Below are 20,830 nucleotides of genomic sequence, written 5' to 3' on the forward strand. Positions count from 1 at the left end.
CTTATTCAAAGATATTCTGAAATGTATCTTTATCTTCTCCCTCTTAATCCAGTTATCGAGAGACTTTACAAGGTATCATTGGATTTGGTGGGCAATAGATCAAAGCCTTCCCACTTGTGTTAGCTGGTTCTTTCATTAAGTAACACAAATACTGAATTGTGGTCTAGTTCCACTTGTGGTATGCTTGTTCTTTTCTTAACCTGTGTAGTGACACAAACAGAAAGATACTGCATTTAAGAGGCTGCACTATTGTGGTAGGGTTTATCTACCAGACACAATGTAGTATCTTATTACAAATGACAGAAATTGCTCGGAACAAGTTGGGTTGGCTTCATGAAGAGATACTAGGCTGGATCTTCGAAGCAACATCTCTGTGCTAGGATCATCCAGACACGTCAGCTTGAATGCAGAAAGAAATATAGATGTACTAATGCTGATGCAAAGATATCAGTGCAACTCCTGAAACTGGATAGCTGAGTTAGCCCTATATCACCTTTGACCCCAAAAGAGAGAGAGGTAAGTTAACAGAATATCACCTGTGAGCTCTGCTTTTTAGGAGAGGTCAAGAGCCTGGCTGCAACACCATGATGAAATGACTCCATTCTCAGTTCCACTTCATGCTGGCTTGGGGATTTCTGCGAGTGTTGCTCTTTATGATGTAGTCTCATTCTTAAATTAGGTGTAGTGCCTTAAATCCATATCTAATATTCTTAGCTCTGAGCCAGACTCTTGTGGGTCCAGGTCTAATGTTAGCATCCACTTCAGCTCAGTGCTAGGAAATGTGGATGCATTTGTTAGAGGCTCCATCCTCCAGATGAGACAACCTATTGATCTCTTTTGTGGCTGCTTCTGGTGATTGTCTAGATAGGAGCTGAAGGCTCTTCATGTGCTTGCCAAAATCCCTTCAGTCCTGGCAGGCAGGACTGACTGTGACCTGCGTATAGCTGCTGTGTGTGTCTGCGTGCTCATAGCACATCAGCAGTGTGTGTATCTAAGAGCTATGCAAGCCACCTCCTTGCATTACCCCATCACCAGCTCTGCATTCCCATGCAGGACTCGTGTTTGCTGTAAAACGCAGTCACAGGTTATGGCAAATAACTGATGTGTTGCAGCAAAAGCCCATAAAGTGATTCCAGTGAATACAGGGTTCGAGGATGGTCCGTGTTGCTGTTCTGTTGGCAGCTGTTATGGAAACTAGTTGAATCACTGCAGTGAGGAAGGGGGTCTATGCACAATGACAAGTTAGTTAGGCCCTCTTGCCCTTTCCTGTAAACAACTGATGCTTAGCAGAGCGTTTCAGAGCTGACTACGCTGCAAAACCTGGAGAGCAGCCTTCTGCGGCTTTTGTCATTCAGGGAAGAGTCTTGTAAAAAGAAATGTTATTTTTGTCTTTTAAATATGTGCTTTGCATGTGTACCTAGGGGAAATACCTGTAATAAGATGGTAGCAATCCTGTGTTGTGGGCTCGTATGATGAACGCTCATTATGTGCTGTGTGTTACGACAACCTTTTTAACATAACATTTCAGAATGCTGGACTGCATACTTCTAATTGACACCAAGAATTCTTTCCCCCATATCAAAGAGGTATTGTAAAACACAATCAAGCTGCTCGACTGTTAAGCAGATTTGTGCTTTCTCTGGTAGGCTATAAAGAGATTCTGCTCTTCATGAATAGTTTGGTCAGATTATGGAGCTCTTTTTTCAAATAGCCACCCTTGAAGCTGGAGCCTTCATGAACCTTTTTTACATTATGGTGTCATATTCTTCCCCCAGACATGAGTTTCTCTTATGTGTATACTGAAGTGACCCCCCTCCTACTTATGATTCCATGTAGCAGATGGAAAAAGTCACCCCATTTTTGATTCTCCAGCTTCCTGTGTCTGATGCGTGGCACCACAGAACATTTGAAGGGCCTGGGGGGCTCTCCTCAAGGTGCTTGTGTTTCCCAGCCTCATCTTATCTTTGCTGTTTGATACAACACGTAGACTGACCTTCTAAAGTATGATCAGATCTGTGATGGAATCTGACATACGAGCAAGACAAAGTCTTGTTCATCAGGAAGGCAAATGATTAAGAGCTTTTACTGTAGCTGTTTTGTGGAAAGCGAATAATTAGCCTCATTTGTGTAATACAAATTAGAATGGTTTTGGATGGCAATGGAGATAAAAATTTTGCAGTCAATAGATGACTTCAACACTTTTCAAAGTAAAATATCCTGAATCACAATAGAGGGATGAATTAAAGCTTTGAGTTTGGCAAAGGCTTTGTCCTGTGTCCCTTAGGTCAAGCAGCAGTAACCAGACAGGTGTGTACTGAGGTGGGAAATACATGCTGTTTATGAGGCATGAGGTGCCTAGCCCGGGATACTTTAGGAGGAGCTGGTTTTTAAGAACATGCTGTGACTGATCCTGAAGATAAGTGTGTTTCAGGCAATGTACTTGACATCACTAGTCACCTTTGAAAAAATGCATACTCGTTAAAGCTGAGAAAGTTCGTTAACCAAGAGCGGGCTATAGGATTTAAGATGAAAAGTGGGAATTGACTTTTTTCTTTTCAAAATATTGCCATTTTTAAGGAGCCTAATCCGGGAAAAGACAGTTAATGACTTTGGTCATGTTAGATGGTGCCTGAAAGAATGACATTGGACAGCTGTCTCTGCAACATTTGGACAGGAACAGAGACCAGATCTTTAAGGACGCGATAACCATCCTGTTCCTTAAAAGTGAGAGAGAATACTATTGACCAATCCCTTTGACAAAAAGGGCCTCTTCACTGTAATAAACTGTAAGATAGACCTGGTTCTTTCTTTTGTTCTGCAAAATATTCACTACCGTCAAATAACTGTTAGTGGAGAAAGAGACTGTTCAATCTAGTAAGCTAATCCTGCCATTGCTTTGAAGCAGCGTGGATCCTGAGCCCAGCTTGGAGGCCGCAGCCTGTTTTTCATTCAAACACTGTAATTTCTTTGACTGGCAGAGTTAACTAGGCAAAAGGTAGAGGAGAAATGTTCCTTTTCATTACCATTATATCACTGAAGATGCTGCTTATGCAGATTATTTCAGCAGGCTCTCTGTACGTCTGTATAGAGAAGGCACTTCAGGATATTCATCTGACTTTGTTCTGAATTACCCTTCTGAAGAGTTTGTCTTTTGCACTGACAATAGCTGAGAAAAACGTAAGCACCAGCCTTGCTAGAGGTATTTAAAATTGGGCAGTATTTCAGGCTCCCAGAGTACCGAATTGATACAGATACAACTATCAAATCCATGCTGTGCTGAATGAAGCAACATACGTTTAGTACCAGAAAAGATTTGTTTCCACCTCACTACTATAAGTCAGGATCCACAAATGATGAAGCATTGAAAACACACTTCCTCAGGTCACCTCACATGGGGGGTGGACTTGCAGACCATTAATTGGTATAGCCAGCTGAGCAGTTTCTGTCATGAATTACCGGTGCTGCTTGGCTTTTTTGAGACTGCTGTGTTTTATTTTTATGTGATGATACTCACCTGAAATGCTTCTAGCCTCCTTCTGCTTGCTGAAGGGTCTAGGTTTTTGGAAAGTCCATTGCTATTAATGTGCCTGGAATCCATATATTTAATAAACATCTGTAGCTTAAAGCAGGGCCAAATTTGTCCCTGAATTGTGTTACACAGTTCACGTTTTCCCTTTTCTTTGTGATTTCAAGTGATAGCCCTAATGGTTTGCTTGCTTACCTGCAGGATGATGCAGTTCATAAGGATAAATCACTGTGTTTGAATGCACAGGGACAGCTTGGTCTTTTAGCCAATGGAAGGAATTACTGGAAACTTCTTTTCGTGGAGTTTATTCCTTGTTGTGCTGCAGACAGTTTTATTTACAGGATTATCAGAGGTTAAATGGGAGAAGTCTTGTTAAAGATGGCAGTGGCAAGCAAATACGTGTGACTGTAGAGATTGGGAAGTGGGTTCAGGAGACAACTGTCACCACCTGAGCTGATGTAAACTCTACATCTTTGCTTAGTGAAATCCAGCTGAAAATTTGTAATTTACTACCTGGCATCTTAGATGTGATCTCCAGCAACCAGGATGCTGTCCTAGCTCGTTTTCAGGGGACCGGTGATTTCCGTCACGTGTGGAAGATGAGCTTCTTTCGTAGGTTCTGCTGAGCAGTGCCTGAACTGGGACCTGAGATAATTTTCTAGGATTCCACGAGTGTTACCCTTTGTTTTCTACTGATTGGTGCTTGAACAGGGAGAGACAGATGTATGGAAAGGCTCGGCTTGTGTAGGAGCAATCTGTGTGAATAATGCAGCAGTGCGCTTGATGCAGAAGACAAAGGGTCTCCTCACTGCTGCTCCCTTTCTGCCCTTGCTGTGGCTCAGGGAAAGCAGTCTTTTTCAGAATGCGTCTGTCTCTTCTTTTTTTGTCCTTTGATTGCTCGTTGAAGGGGTGCTGGTCTAACCTATCAGCAGGATGGTCAAAGTCACTTGTTTGTCACAGAGACAGACCTCCTGTCATTTGGTAGTGACAAATATTGTACATGTGTGGACCTGAGGCAGAGATCTACCCTTGATGGACAGCAACCCAAACCAGCTGAAGGCATTACAGAGGGTATGTGTTGAACTAGGTGTTTAATAGTTCATTTCTGTGTCCCAAACAGCAAAGAGAAGTCAGTACCCTGAAGGAGTGGAAGAATCCCCCCCTCCCTACCCTCCCCAACCTAGTGACCACTCTAAGACACTGGGGAAGTGCATACTTCATTGCCCTCTGTTAGGTAGTGAGAGAGGAATGGCAGCCTATGATAGGTAAGAAATTGATGAGTTGTTAGTGTAGGGTGCGTTAGCAGTGAACATCACAGTTCATCTGAAGGACGCATGAGGGATTCAGTGGTGCTCTTGGACTGGACTCAGGGGCTGAGTGGCACGTGGGCATAAATGACACTGGGAACATCCCAGCAGAAGGTTGGTCCTTTATGCACAAAATAGCGATTGATCTACTGAGGCATGTACCCAACTTTGTTTTGGTCTGCAGGACCCTCTGAGTCTGTGTTTTTTTTTCTTCTTAACTCTGAGTGTGAAATGTCATTGTCAGCTGGAACTCGGACCTGTTAATACCGCTTGATCATGCTTTTGGTTTCAGGCAGTCAGGTAGCAGACTGGATTGTTCCACATCAATTGCACGTTCTCACAACTTTAAGACCTTTGTGGAAAGAATCCTGTCCTCGTTGGAGGAAAAATTCCTTCCTTACACAGCCTCCAGGACTTCATCTGCTTAAATGAAGGCTGTGTGAAAAATGTGGCTTTGTATTAGAGATAATCACTGCTTTCAAGGAAAAAGAGAAATAGAACAGGATTCTGGTTCTCCACGTAGTTTGGGTTGGAGCGTGGTCCTTCTTCGCGCTGCTGTCTGGTTGCCACGGGCACAGCTCCCAGTTCCACCAGAGGGCCCTGCAAGGCCGCCAAAGGGGCTTCAGCACACAACCACAGCAGGCACTGCACTTGCTTTCTCGTGATTTAAATCATAACTCTGCATTTTGCTAATTAGAATTATGGGTCCTTTTGTATTTCGACGGGTCAAACATGGTTATTGCACAATAAGCTTTAGCCTTTTGTTCTATTTAACTCCTTTTATGTCTTAATGTTTTATTCAGTGTGTTATTTATGTGTTTTATTATCCAGCTTCTAAATATAGGCTAGCTACAATATACAGCTCTGGCTGTAATCTCATCAAGTACTAAGGTAGGGAGAGCAATTCTGTTGAGCAATAGGTTCCCTTTAAGACAAAAAGGAGCAGAGTTCACTGCTTGAAGTTTGCTGATATATTTATTTTTGAGAAAATAAGAGTAAGAAATGCTCCTTATTTTCCTTTTTTTTTCCTTAAATAAAAATGTAAACTTTAATACATATGACAGATTTTTGACAGCGACTTCAATTTGGATGCATAGCTGTGTTACTGGTAAGGAGGAATTCAGTGTTAGTCTTTTATATGGTAAAACATAGCTTCTCGTATCATTTTCCATGAATGTGCACTTTAACTGCATGGAATGTGATTGAATGGGAAAAGATTAGTGTATTCCCGGGAGTCGGGGGGGGGGAGGGTGGGGAATTGCAGACAAACCGGTGAATGTGCAAGTTTTGTGTCTTATGTTTTATCGTGTTCAAAAAGGAGGGGAAAAGTTGTGTAACAAAAAGAAGATGGAGTCTCATTTAACACACGAATGTCCAGTGTATCTTTCTGTATAGCTGGAGGCTGAAACCAAACTCTTTTCTGCAATATCAAAGTGACCTTATTTTAAAGCCATTGGGGAAAGCTTGTGAAAATACTGTCTTTATTTTATTCATTTTACATTGGCAGGATCATTTTTTATATAGCTGCTCTCTGCAATAAATGATAATCTTTACATTCCATTGACCAAAATTCTAACCAAGAAAGCTTTCTTTACTCTTTGTCTTTTTCATCTACTTCTCCCAAGCTTAGAACTTTTATGATAAAAAATTATTATATTGCAAGTAGGTAGGCTCATGCCAATGTGGGGAGAAAGAAATGGTTGGATAAGTGAAAATCCACAAATAGGATGGAAGACATCTTGTCCTCAGTGTTCATTTGGGTGAAGTGATGCAAAAAAAAGTGGGATATATTCTACTTAGGAGCTCTGCTCTGGGTTTACATGGAGGTCAATACGCTGAGTCCTTGGGAGGATGGATGCTTGAGTGATGAAGGCGATAGATTAAAATGTAAAGGACTTGCATTGAATTCCTTGCTCTGAAATGATTAAAAGACCTGCTTAAGATGAAGTCCTGACCCCACTGAAGTGGGAGTTTGTGATTCTTCTGTGATTTAGTATCCAGCCTGCTCCGGATATGTCATACGGTTTTTGGTCCCAGCAGAAAAGTTAGACTTCATAGTTATGGTTTTATTAATACTTGAGCCAGTCAGTCTTACAGAATTCATCATTCAGTGTTTTGCAAATCACTGCCATTTTGAGGGATGGAAATTGCTTTAGGGCCTGTTCTGCTATTTATTGACATGTCTGTGCTTACTGCGTGGGCTGTATTGCCCCAGCCTTGCAATTACATTAATTGTAATAGCAGCACAGAGCCTGTCCCAAACGTAAAGTTCAGATTTAATGTTGTAAGGCCTTGTGTTACTAAAGAGTTTCATCCCAAATGAGTGACTGCACAGGCTTGAAAAAAGTCCGTGAAAATGGATAGCGGTTACTCTTGATTTGGTGATTTGAATTTGGTGTCTAATCTTGTGTGTGCTGCCAGGTGAAGGGTGATTCAGAAGCAGGCAAGGACATGCTGACCCTCCCTGCTGGCTTCACAGAATCACAGAATGGTAGGGGTTGGAAGGGACCTCTGTGGGTCACCCAGCCCAATGCCCCTGCCGAAGCAGGCTGCACAGGACCTTGTCCAGGTGGGTCTTGAATATCTCCAGAGAAGGAGACTCCACAACCTCTCTGGGCAGCCTGTTCCAGTGCTCCGTCACCCTCAGAGGGAAGAAGTTCTTCCTCATGTTCAGATGGAACTTCCTGTGCTTCAGTTTGTGCCCGTTGCCCCTTGTCCTGTTGCTGGGCACCACTGAAAAGTGTCTGGCCCCATCCTCTTGACATCCACCCTTGAGATACTTATAAACATTTTTTAGGTCCCCTCTCAGCCTTCTCTTCTTCAGGCTGAACAAGCCCAGCTCCCTCAGCCTCTCCTCGTAGGAGAGATGCTCCAGTCCCCTCATCATCCTTGTAGCCGTCTGCTGAATTCTCTCCAGTAGCTCCTCATCTCTCTTGAACTGGGGAGCCCAGAACTGGACAGAGTACTCCAGATGGGGCCTCACTAGGGCAGTGTAGAGGGGAAGGAGAACCTCCTTCGACCTACTGGCCACGCTCCTAATGCATCCCAGGATCCCATTGGCTTTCTTGGCAGCCAGGGCACACGGCTGGCTCATGGTCAACCTGTCATCCGCCAGGACACCCAGGTCCCTCTCCATAGAGCTGCTCTCCAGCAGGTCAGCCCTGACCCTGTACTGGTGCATGGGGTTGTTCCTCCCCAGGTGCAGGACCCTGAACTTGCCCTTGTTGAACCTCATCAGGTTCCTCTCTGCCCAACTCTCCAGCCTGTCCAGGTCATGCTGAATGGCAGCACAGCCTTCTGGTGTATCTACCACTCCTCCCAGTTTGGTGTCATCAGCAAACTTGCTGAGGGTACACTCTAACTCTTCATCCAGGTCATTGATGAAGAAGTTAAACAAGACTGGGCCCAGTACTGACCCCTGGGGGACACCACTAGTTACTTCCATTTGCCCACGGTTTTGGCTGTAGGTACAAGATATTCACCTTGTATTTAAGAACAGGGAATTACTTGTCATCCTTGGCTGTAGCATCGGACGTGTCCCATGTGTGCCTGGTCCACTCAGGCTGCATGAAGAAGTGCTCAGCTCTGCTGTCATGCCAATCGTGGTATTTTCCCCTGCCAAAGAGCTGCCCCTCGATGTTAGTTTGAAAGTTTACCATGTTGATGTCTCTGCTTTGAAGGGTGTGTTTGAGCAAGCCTTTTTTCTTGGAAACCAGAAAATATTTAATTAATAATGGAAGAAGCTGTAGATGGATTTTTTTTTTTTTTTTTTTTTTTTTTAAACGAACATTTAAGTGTTTTGTTGGTGGAAAATCTCCAGATTGCTGCCGATAGCCCTTTGCTGCAGCTGTGTGTTTTTCACTGTTTGGCAGCATTCTTGCATTCCTTCAGGAGAATGATAACTGGTAGAGGACAGTGGATTCTAAATCAGGAGATTAAAGATGTCTTGTAGGGTTCAGCAGGGTAATCTCTCCTCATCGGACTGGAGATGCTATCCATCAGCACGGGAGCGGAGACTACACCTGACATTCGTTATCTGCCAGGGTGGCAATCTTTAACGATACCCTGCAAATGACAGAAGTTATGAGTGAAAAATTCTAGGATCAACATTTTTATTGCTTAGTGTTTGGCCTGCCACCCTCCCACCCCCCCCTTCTTTATTTCTACTTTTGTTTCCCTGATGGACAGCATCCATATGCCTTGTGGTTCAGTGATAGTCGCTATTCTTTTGATTTATGTTGCTGTTTAAAGAAATAATGACCAGATAAGTGTGAGGCAGGATTTCTCTTGGCATTATTTACTTCTTACATCTTCCTGATATCAGTTCTACCATTAGTTTTACACCTGTGTTTCCTTAAAGTAGCATCCTAAGATGCTGCAAACATTTTTGAATAAACATTTCTTTTACTGTCTCTTTTGCACAGAGACAAATTGTTGCAAATTAGCTTGGTGTGTTACACCTCTGGGGTGGAATGGCAGGATCTGTGTGTAACAGGTCATGATTGTGTTAACAGCTGTTTGTAGGCTGTTGCATGTAGCTGATTTTACTTTCATGTTGGCTGTTGATGCCTGATAGCGAAAATGAAATTGTAAGCAATTGTAAAGCAAAAATTTAAATATTTCAGGGTAGTCTTTCCTATGCATCTTGTTTTCAGGTTGGGTGAAAAAGCTTAAGAGTATCTCTTGTGCTCTCTATGGCCTTTCTTCTATAGCTCTCTTTTTCCTTGGGAGATTTCCTTCTACGTAGCAGGAAACAAGTTGATAGAGAGCATGCTGACCTTCCTCCTTCGTGCTGCCCTGCCTTGTCAATGGATGGGATGTGAAAGTGAGGTGGCATTAGCCTACTTAGAGCACAACTGTCCTTCAGCAACAAACAGTGCAAAAGGGGAGAGAAGAACAGCATGCAAGTCCCTCGTTCATAGTTGTGACACTTGCAAGGTACCAGATTGGATCTAGTGCTCTTCCCAATCCAATGCACAAGACAGTGAAAGACAAAATCTCTTGAAAAAGAGCATGGAAACATCTGTTTTCCCTATAAATAAGCATTTACAGCTCTTTTATACTATCCTACGCACCATACAATTTGAAAGTATCAAGGCTTTCCAACACATTCCTTCTCCACCCCACTGATGTTGTTAGTGCAGTCTAGTGATATAATAAAAGGTACATTGAAGCACTGGAAGTTTTGGAACCAGATTATTGCATTTCATGAATAAGTAATAATTGTGCAAATACTTTGTGCCCATCTCCCCACTTTTTTTTTTTTTCCAAGATGAGGCAAAATAAATAACTGGGCACCCAAGGGAAAGGTGCCTGTCTTCTTATGACTTACCTTTTTGAGGAGATGCCCTCTTCGGAAGAGATCAGACAGGAAGATCTTGGACTGTGTATTATCACTGATGTTTGTTGCTACTCCTCAATATTCTTAGATTGTCTTTGGAAAATATAATTTACCGAAAGTATGAAAATCAAGTCAGAGTACAATTTGAAAAAAAGTGCAGATTGTGTCAGTTGGCACAAAGCACGCTAGCAACATGAGCGTCTCGCCCAAATTGTGGGTATGCTAATGATTTCTGTCTATTGAGTCCTTTCAGCAGATGCTGATGTTCCTCTAACTGGAAAAAAACAAACCAAAACCCCCAAAATTAAATCAACTGAAATTTCTCATTAAACCAATTTGAACATAGGAAGAGGTCCCCGCTGTTCTCTAGGTGCACCTTGTTGGAGTTAGCAGTGTTGGGTCCCTGAGTGATTAAAGTGCAACTGATAATTGGATTTTCAGTCGTTCTAAATGCATCTTGCTTAGAAAGAAAGAAAGAAGCCTGACTGCACTGGAAGTTGCCTTTTAGGAGAGGTACTTGCTGGACTGTGTGTCCAAGTGAGTTGACTGGTTTTGGGAGTGCCCATTCATAACAGAGTTTAGTAATTTACTTACATTGACTTAATTTTTCAGATTTTGTTCTACTTCCAACGTTTCAGAAATGGGGAGGGAACAGCATAGTGGGCTTTACTTTCAAACCTAGGCTCAAATCTTTTTTTCTGTTTGAACTACGTAGGAAAAAGCACTAGTTTGACACTTCATTTGGAAATACTGTGGCAGGCATGCTGTTTTTCTCCCCCCCCCCGCCATATGCTATTTTTAGTGGAAATACAAAAACCCCACAACTTTGTGTCAACGTTCTTTAGAAATGGAGTAAAATCGCCGCCCTCAGCAAAACGCAGTTTACTGCAAGGGGTGCCACAGTCCCCAAACAAGGAGCCAAGATAATTAGTCTACAACTGACAAATAAGTCTGCTATGCTAATGTAAAGAAACATCCTTTTATCAGACTGTATCACATGGTAGTTTGTGCCAAGCTAGAGAGAAAAGAGAGTTTACTCTGAAAACATGTCCTATTCTGGGGGAACAAATCTAATCCAACAGTGACTATGGAAAGCATTTTCCTGACCCTTCCCCAGTATCAAGGGATTTGGATTAACTGGATTCTGGACCGGAATCAAGGCCTGAGTAGGGTGTTTTGCAAAATCATTTCCATTTTTCTTTCAGCTGTAGCAAGAACTGCGTCAAAACAGCATTAAAAAGAACTATGGCTGCTGAATGACCAGTTTATCAGAGGGATAAAGGTGATCCAGCATTCTCTCTGTATTACCTCTCAACAAAAGAGAAGGGTCTTTGCCCCAGGTGCTTCAGTCTAAATAAACAGCGATATGCTGGAGTAACTGCTCTGGCAGCCAGACTCGCTGAAATCAAAGCAATACAAGGTGTTTGTCAGTAGAACATGAAGTGCTTTACAAATGAAGTGTGATTATTCTCATTTAACAGATGGGGGGCTGAAACACACATGTATGCATGGTGAATGCTTCCAGGTCTTGGGAGCAAATTGGACTCAGTTGCAGAACAGTGCCAGAGGTTATATTTAGATTGCCTTGCCTGGGACTTGGCGGCTGGGCTGCTATTTATGCAAGGAACGCAGAGCAGTACTTAAATACCATCATTGTAATGTGCTGGCCAGCTACAACGAAGGTGTACACCTATCAAAGATGACAAGTGATCGGTAAGCTCCTTCCCAAACTTATTTCCAATATTTCCTAGTCCAGAGTCCGTTACTGAGTTGGTCAAAAGGCCATGCAAAGAAATATCATTTTTAAATTATTATTAACATTTTGCATTGAACGGGAGCTACTTTATTCTTACAGTTACTATTTTGTTCGCTATACCTTTTTTTTTATGATAGAGTATGACAGGCTTTCAGTCTGAGATCTATTAGATAATAAACAGTATTAACAAGGTCATTCCTTGACCAAGGAAAACTTGCATGCTGTTAAATGATAAATTCAGTCAGTGGACAAGCAATGGAAAGATGTCTGGTTTGTGGCAGCCTCAGCAGATGGTTGTAATGAGACAATGGATATTGCTGGTTGCCGCTGCTCTTATATGAGCATGTTCACTAAGAACTGGTTTGCTACTTGCCTGTGGGGATGAGGGAGAGAAGTGGGATCCTTCTGTCTCAGGTGAGCGAGGTGATAATACAGTCATTGCATACCAATAGGCTGATAGTTATTTCATGCAGAGGTCAGGGGGAAGCACGGGTAACACTAAGGTAACTAGGGTTGAGAGGCTGTATGTACCGACCTCCGGCAGAGATGGGTGTGACCACCCCTTCAGTAATGTCATGCCGACTCCTTGCTACATCGCAAGCAATGCTAGCTGACTGAGGAGGAGGAATGGGGAAGGAAGCATTGTTGTGCCCTGCTCAGATCCCTTGTGAGAAATGCACTGACTGTGACAGTTAGGTGACAGGACTGTCTCTTCATTCACTACTCAGAAAGCCCAAATGCCAGGGCCTCTCTTAGACTTTGGTCCTCCAGCAGGAGGCTGGTGATGGCTCAGGTAGCACCCATCTTGGATGGTGCCAACAGCACTCTGGTGCTGCCTCATCGAAGTGACTGCTTGACAGCATCACTCTTCAAGGCATGCAGGCCTCCGAGCTTCTCCAGGGACTAGGGCAGTACCGTTCCCCACCACCGTTTGGCCATCCTCAGTGGTAGAAACCTTAAAAATATAATCAAGTCCTAAGCCGGAACCAGGATGTGTAATGTTATGCTTCCCACAGACCAGTAAGCCATTTTTAGTGAGACACCATTCTTTCCCTGTAAAGTTGGAGTGACTGCTTGGTTGAAGAATATGATTACAGGCTTAAATTACTTTTGATCTATACTGGAGAGCCACACAGGGCGAGAAGCATGGAAGGAAGATGCTGATCACTGGAGTTATCTGGCTGCTGTGGTGTCTTTAGAGGCCTGTGTTTTAACAGATGAGTTGCTAGCATATGAGTATGTATTTCAGATCATAATTCTATTTTGTGTTAATGGTTTGGTTAAATACTCCTGTCTTTCCATTTCCTCTTTACCTTTTTTTCAGTATCTGTTTGAAAATCAATAAGTAATATTTTAAAAAAGGTCACTGTTGGTAACCTACTTTAAATAAAGCACTGAACAAAGAATTGATGAATATAAAAAGAAGACAAGTATGAAATACACAAGGATAAACACTGTACTTCAGTAAGAGTTTGTATAAAGAACACCATCCAATTGCAAAGTGCTCTCTGGGGCAATGAGAACTACTTGTTATTTTTTGCATAAGTCTGATGACTCAGGCTATCTGCTCTGTGAAAGGAAGATAATGTCAGGCTGATTGATAGAGTGAACAGGACATGACAGTCTTCAAGGAAGAAAGGCAGAAATCACTTTCAGTGGAGACAGGATCTCATGATGTCGTTCAGCTCTTGGTAAGCCAATTGAAATTCAAAAATCACATTTAAATTACTGAATGATGAAATGAGAGGGAGCTAAATAGGTCTGCACTAATGATTACATACCCTCTTGACTAGAATCAGAGATTAAATAATATATTGTACATTTTCAGTTAATTCTGCTGTTATGTATCCAAACAAGTGTTGAAATTTAAAACACGGTTAAGCAATAACCTGGTGGAAATGTGCAAAGGCTGGGATTATTCTTCACGTTGTGTACTATACAGGTCTTGTCTATGTGATGTTTGTATGGATGTACGAATTACCAGAGCTTTAATGCTACAGTTCACATTTTTAAAAGGGAAATGGGCTTTTTGTGTTTCGGTATAGAGGCAAATCAACCAAATCTATTTACTGACAAAACAGAAATATCTTAAATTAATCTTTCTGAAATTAAGCACTGAGAGGGTCCTAGGCTTGGTGTCTTGCTCAGGCAGAGCTGAACTGAACATATGGCAATAAATAAGGGCAGATATACTTGCAGATTCTCTGTAGAAAGCTGACTTTGTGCCTGGTGCAATGTATAGCAAGTAATCACAGGGCAGCTCTATGTTTTGCCTGTGACGCCAATAGAATATTATTTATAGCACCCAGGATTTACTGGAGAGTAGAGGGGTTCTGGTGGCATCCCTGCTTTTCAGGAAGGTTAACTGTACAAGGAGGGCAACGTGTGTCTGTCTTTCCAACTGCTGTACAAATCCCGAGATAAACGAAGAGTTAGGCTGCTGTGGGTAAGTCCTCAGTAGTCAAAACAGATGAAGTGTGAATTATGGTTCTTCCATTCTGCTGATGGCGTAGTTGAATGTGAGTACTGGTAAAAGATGTTTATTGGCCCACAGTTCACCTGCTTCCTCCCATACACAAAAAAAAGCGCATCATCCCCTTCTTTGTTGGCTGCTACATCACTGCTGTTGTTTGGGAGAGCTCTGTGTAGTGGGATTTGATGCAGTAGATGAAATGATAATTTTAAGTTGCTTCTGGTAATATTACAGGAAATATTATGAAGGTATGAAAAATATGGACACAGAGAAACAAGAGACAGTCTCAGCAGTATTTCACAGTCTCACAAAGCAGAGTGCTGACTGTGCAGCTAGACTGTTGAGGAAAGCTTTGTCTTTTCGTCTCTCCTAGTCCGATGTCAGTCCACTTCCTCCTGCTTCCCTCCCATTCTCCTTGATTTGCTGGAGGAGTTCTTGCCTATTGATGTCTTGCTGTAGAGTCCTATTAGCAACAGAAATTTATCTTCTTCATAAATTGCCCTGTAGACTGTACCCTGACAATTTGTGTTGGCCTTAAATTGTTGTCACTGCTTCTGTTTCATCATCCACAAGTAGTGATGTTGATAATGAAAATGTTATGCTATCATTTACCAATTCTGAGGCCCTCTGTTATCTGTGAGGGGATGCCAAGTAGATAGCAGAGTATCACAGTCTCATTTTGCTCTACTCATCTATTTTCTGAGCTTTCAAGTACTGAAACAAGGCAGATATGGGCTTTCAAAGCCAGATTTAACAAGATATTTAAATACCTATCACTGTAGATTAGCAGCCAGTAGAATTTTTCAAATGTATGTATGCAAGGTAGTTGCTGAACTTTCATTTTAACTGCAAGGAAATCTGTGGATTTGAAGACTGGAAGTTTGTGGTGGTATAAGCTGAGATCCTTCATATTATAAAGCTGTGTGTAACCATCTCTGTGTCAGCTCCAGCATCTTAAAACAGCTAAACAGCTGCTGGATCGAAGCGGATCAAATCCATAGAGTGATTTCACAGGCAGCACCAGGAATGAGCCGGAGCAGCGGGGTGCCTCTTTTGTCCTTGTGCAGAAGGAGCAGACTTTTACAACAGTTTCTTATTCAGCACCTGTTCTATCTTTCTTTCTCTGAAAACTTTTGTCTTGGATGGCATTGACAGCAAGGTGCAGAATAAGCATCAATCTGACAATGACCCAGACTCAGCCCTTGTTAGCCATCGATCTGTACTCAAGCGCCTTCTACTCAACCTCCCCACAGGATGGCAGCAGAACACATCCTTACATTCCTTTTTCTGTCTGAGTGAGTAGGGGGACTGTCCAAGTCAGAACATACTCTCCCAGCTTTCGCGTGGCTTTCACCCTACTTAATCTTCTGTTATTTGCTTCTGTGTATCCAGGAGAGGCACAGCTTGGTCTTCAGTTTCCTCTTCTCACAGTGCCCAAGAACGTGTGTTGCTGTACTACGTCTTCAAAGAGTTGGGGGGCCGAGTCAGCCAGTGAGTGGGTGATGTGTCCGTGTGCCTGGGGTGGGTCAGGCTGCGGCAACGACCAGCCCAGCTCGCTGAACGTCAGGCACAACTTTACCTGGAAATGGAAGTGACACTAAGCATGAGCGTTTCCCTTCCAATTTTTATTAGGCTATATCAACAGCAATTAAAACAGGCAGGTATTTACTGCCAGATAGCATGGACAAATAATTTAATTTCTCACTGCTTAAAAAATGATCCTCATTTTAGCAGGCTTTGCAATTAGATTTGACCTTGAGCAATCCCACATTCCTCATGTTACTTGAAGCAGTATCTGAATTTTTTAGTCTCTTTAAAGTGTGAATTATGTTACTTAAAGTATGTAACAACATCTTGTGTAGCACTGTGCCTTTACAACATAACATGTTTCTTAACTAAATGTCACGATTTTATGCTGAGTGCTCGGACCTATAATACTTTACATGCATGCCAGCATTTAAATGGGATCCAGCTCACCTCTGAGGCTAACAATCCATTAGGATGAAAGTGTGGCAGTTCACCTCAGTACCACTGCTGTATTTTTCAGCTATTTGTGTGCTGACTCTGTACAGTAAGAGAAAAGAGATTTGTACAGCTAATGCTCTCTCTGCAGTATGAGAAAATCCTATAAAAATTAAAATTCTAATGACGGTAACATTTTTGGCTACCTAGGTAGAGACTGAACTTCAATCAACAGAACAAGAGCTTTTTTTTTTTTTTTTTTTGACTTCTGGTCTCTTGCAACTGAATGTTGAGAGCTGGTATATTTTTTTGTAGTTGTTCTTGACTAATTAGTAAATACTGTAGCTGAAATGACAGCGAGATATATTGCTGCAAATACCACACTTGCTTTCTTTGGAGGTGGTTCTAAGTTTAAGTTGTATTTACTAGGGGGTGAATATGGTATTAGGTGGGTAGAATAAAGATAGTGCTGTTTGTTGCAAGCAGGGAATAAGAGATCAAAACACAGGTTCTCCCCAGAGCAGCAGGGCCTATAAATGCCGTAGCAGTGACACCCAGTGACTGGATTGCTGACGGTAATTCCTTTTGGAAATGTAAAAGAGACTTAATCCCAGCCACAGGTCCTAGTGATGGTGCTAGGCAAGAATGTGGAGATAATAAAGTAAGGAAAATTATAATGTGAGGAAAAAATGCTTGGAGCTGGTACAGGCTTGACCTCTGTTATGACCCTCAGTCTTGGAATGAAAAAAGATTTTGGCAACTTGTTCAACTCCTTCTGAACTTGCTTGCAGATACGGTGACACAAACTGAAACTTATCAACACAAGCCATGTGCACTGACTGAGTGTGTTATCTGATGCTGTGCTATGGAAATAGGGGCTGTTTGACTTATGGGACCGTCCCAGCTGTTGAATTTATGTGGTTGGCTTAAAAGCCTGAAGGAAAAATCACTTTGAAGGAGGATGTTTTAGAAATAGAGATCTCTTAATTAGGGTTAATTGTGCCATTCAGAGAAGGTAACTGGTTAGCTTTATTAATCTAGCTCTGTGATTGGTCCCTTGGGAGCGGTGCTGTGTATGCCCCAGGTGACAGATGATGGAAGATCCATGGAGAGGATGAAACATCTCTAGCTGGCAGACACATGAAATAATCCATATGATATTGGGGAGTTGAAGGGGAATTTGGGAGTTTTAAGGACACAGCATAGATGTGTGCTGGGCTTATCTCCTGTACATTCATTAGGAAATGATACAGTATAATCAAGAGAAGATTTATGTAGTTGTAATAGTTGTGTAAAAAGGTTGCTGTTAAGTAGATCCCTGTTGGTGTCTTGTTCCAAGTGTTGGGATTAGCTACAGGTGGCAAGAGCAACGCTTTGGTTTTTGTCCTGAGCAAGTTGTTTCTTCCTTCTCTTTAGTTAGTCTGTTCCGTTTCAGTTTGCTCTTGTGTATTGTGATACTTGTCAATCCAATAGTCCAGCATGTTCTGAATTAATTATGAAATGCTTCAGAGTAAATGGAACTGGGACTGTTGCAGAGGACAAGAGATGGCTGAGTCTTACTGTGTTTAGGGATGCTGTTTAATTCACAGTGCTTTCTGAAATGGGAACCATGTGTACCTCTTGCATTTCAAACACCTCTTAACCCTGAAGGACTAAAAGTTCCTAAAGAAACAAGACATACGTAATTTTACAATCTCCCTAACTGTTGCTGAGTCCCCAATAATTTTTGGAAACTGCTGCACCGAATCCAACCAAATGAAGATCTTAAACGTGGTAGGGTTTCTAGGAATTTGAAGAAAACCAACAGTGAGGTACATTATTGCTCCCACGAAGAAACAGCTATGCTAATTGTAATGCTTACCTGCCCTATGTCCTGGCAGCTGGCTGATGAATACATCTCTTACACTGGAACCAGCATTTGCCTTGTGGGCACAGAAGCAGCCTGAGCGTTGTGAAGTGGATGAGAATGGAAGCCATGGCAGTGATGTGGGATGGGGACAGAAAATAGGCATGTATTATAGATGCAACTGTGGAACAACACAATCAATGAGGGATTATTTCTTAAAATCACCTCAAGAAGTGATGGTCGCCTCTGAAATGGGATTTGCCTTGTTTAATGTCAGAAAAATTGGTTTATTCTGCTGGGAGAAGATGGTGACGATATGAATACTGGCATTGCCACTGTGAAATGGGCCAGATGTAAGATTGTCTATGGGGCAGTTCCATGTAGCTTGTGGTGATAGACGAGCAGGAGCAGGTATTGCGTAGACTTGAAAAATCCAGTAAATGCATACATGGGCAGCTGCTTATGGCTGAGAGCTGTAGCTGTTGTGTGAGTGTGGACCGTGATACCAACACTGGTGTCCGTCCCTCTTGGCACAACCTTTGCCATTCTCACATGTGAGCGTCCAACTCACGTTTGATTTCTATTCCATTAGATTTTGATTATTAGACACCATGCAGTTGAATTAGTAGCAACAAATGCTGAGCAGGAAAGGTCATGGTTTCAATGCCGCTCGGTCACCTTTTAGACACTTCCGAAAATCCTGTCTGCGAAGTCTGACTCTTGCTAGCCACTTTTATTATATGAGCAATGTTACTCCTCATCCTGAAGTGGCAGGGAAACACCAACGGCAGCTTGCCGATTGCATCTCTTTTATCTTATTGCATGTTCATTGCCAAAGTTATAAAATGTATTTAGCAGAATCCCATGAATAATTGCAAGCTGAGAACAGAATAATGATGGAAAGTAGCTATTTAGGTAGCCAGATCATAGAACTGCAGTGCTGTGTGTTGCCAGGAAGAACTTACTCCGGGTTGCTTGCAGAGTCACTGTTTTGTACCTCCTTGAAACCTGGAGGAAGTCTAATTTGAGAAATTTTATGGATTTCTTTATGTAATAGTTCTAAGAAGCCTTGCCCCCAGTGACCTAATTATGTCACCTGTGTGCCGCACAACTTTGTATTCGAGCAAGACTGCCACAAGGCATGTGAGCTTTGTAGGGAAATTTTTTTGTAAATTGGATTTCATCTTTTCTTCCCCCCTCCTCCCAGAACAAGCTGCTGACTTCAGCATTTTACCTGAGATTGGAAGCTCCACTGATTTTTGTTTTGTTTTGGGTTAGGTTCCCTCCCCCACCCCCCCCTTTCCAAAAGGCCAAGGATGCAGTGATAAAACTCATTTGTCTTTTTAATCTTTGCCTTGTAATTAGAGCTAAGAGAGGCTGGAAAGAGATGCCAGACGAGTAAGCTCTTTTCCTTTAAAAGCTCTCCGGGCACATAACTGAGTCTTGGGAGAGCTTTAAAGGAAAGCAGTAATGAAAATCCTGCAGAAAAGGAAAAATAAGCCAACAAAATTTAGACTTAAGTGTGCTATTTTTATTCAGGACTGGGGGTAAAAACACTCTGATACCTCTTGGGTTTGTTCTCAGATAAAATGTTTGAATCAGTAATTATTTTTAAATGTTCTTTTCATGTGGATGAGTTTCCCTTTTTGTTTCTGCCCCACTGATTTCCCCAGTACTGAGATTTTACGTGATTGAAGATGGTGTTGATCTGACTTGGAGGTTTTTGAATCATTTTACCTCAGCTTTGTTTGAAAATCAGATTGTTTTTACTGTGAGATCAGTAATTTTCATGAAGTTTTGTTTTTCTAAAAGGCGAAGACCCAAAGCAGAAACTCAAATTTATTTCAATGCAAAAAAATGGCAAAGCTGTGGAATTTAGGCACCTGGATCTCTGAAAGCTTTTAAAAAGGCCACACCTTTCACTCAGGCAGAGCACTGAGTTAGAAACAAAGCACAGTCACGGTTATCCTTGTTTATAACCCTAGAGAAGTTGATGACAAAGACTGAATGACAAAGGGTCAAGGCCCCAGTGCTGGTCTCTTGAGAAGCTGAAATAACAGAATTTATCATGCCTTTGGGCAGGATTCTGCAGCTTTAAGTCAATGGATTTCCAATGGTAGAGCAGTGCAAAGCTGCGTTCGTGCGTGGATCTGCTGATAGGATTTGCTCTAGCCCAGCAGATTCTTTGTTACTAGGACATACGTATGCAAAATTTCCGTTATTTATTCCTTTCTGAATGTGTCTGATGCAGTGAACTCCAAAGCCTTTCTTCTGTCAGCTGATCCTTGAAGAGTCCCACAACTTCCGCTCTCAGTGGCTTTTTGCTTAGTCTTTAGCAACCTCTGTTGTATAAATACTAGTTTGTAGAATCAAAATGATGACTCTGAAATAGTCAGAGATGTTGCAGAAGTAAACCACATCTTTTGTTGGCTCATTGTGCTGTGCATGAGGCTTAACGGTTCTGCATTCCGTGTAGGAGGAGGAACATAAGCCTCATCTTGTGCTTGCCTTCCTGAGGACAAATGCAAAGAAATGTTTTTGAACAAGATTTCTTTTAATAAACAAGATATCCAGTTACAAGTGAAACTCAAGCCCTTGTTTTCGTTTATGCAAGACTAG

The 20,830-nt window shown here is 42.1% G+C and overlaps 1 protein-coding gene across 1 annotated transcript in view; it reads left to right on the top strand.

The window, feature by feature from the left end:
- Window positions 1–20,830, top strand: part of TAFA4 (TAFA chemokine like family member 4) — a 61,884-nt gene that overhangs the window by 14,386 nt on the left and 26,668 nt on the right. The gene's annotated exons all lie outside the window — the stretch shown is intronic.

This window comes from Opisthocomus hoazin, chromosome 11 (genome assembly GCF_030867145.1).
Source record: "Opisthocomus hoazin isolate bOpiHoa1 chromosome 11, bOpiHoa1.hap1, whole genome shotgun sequence".
Lineage (NCBI taxonomy): Eukaryota > Metazoa > Chordata > Aves > Opisthocomiformes > Opisthocomidae > Opisthocomus > Opisthocomus hoazin.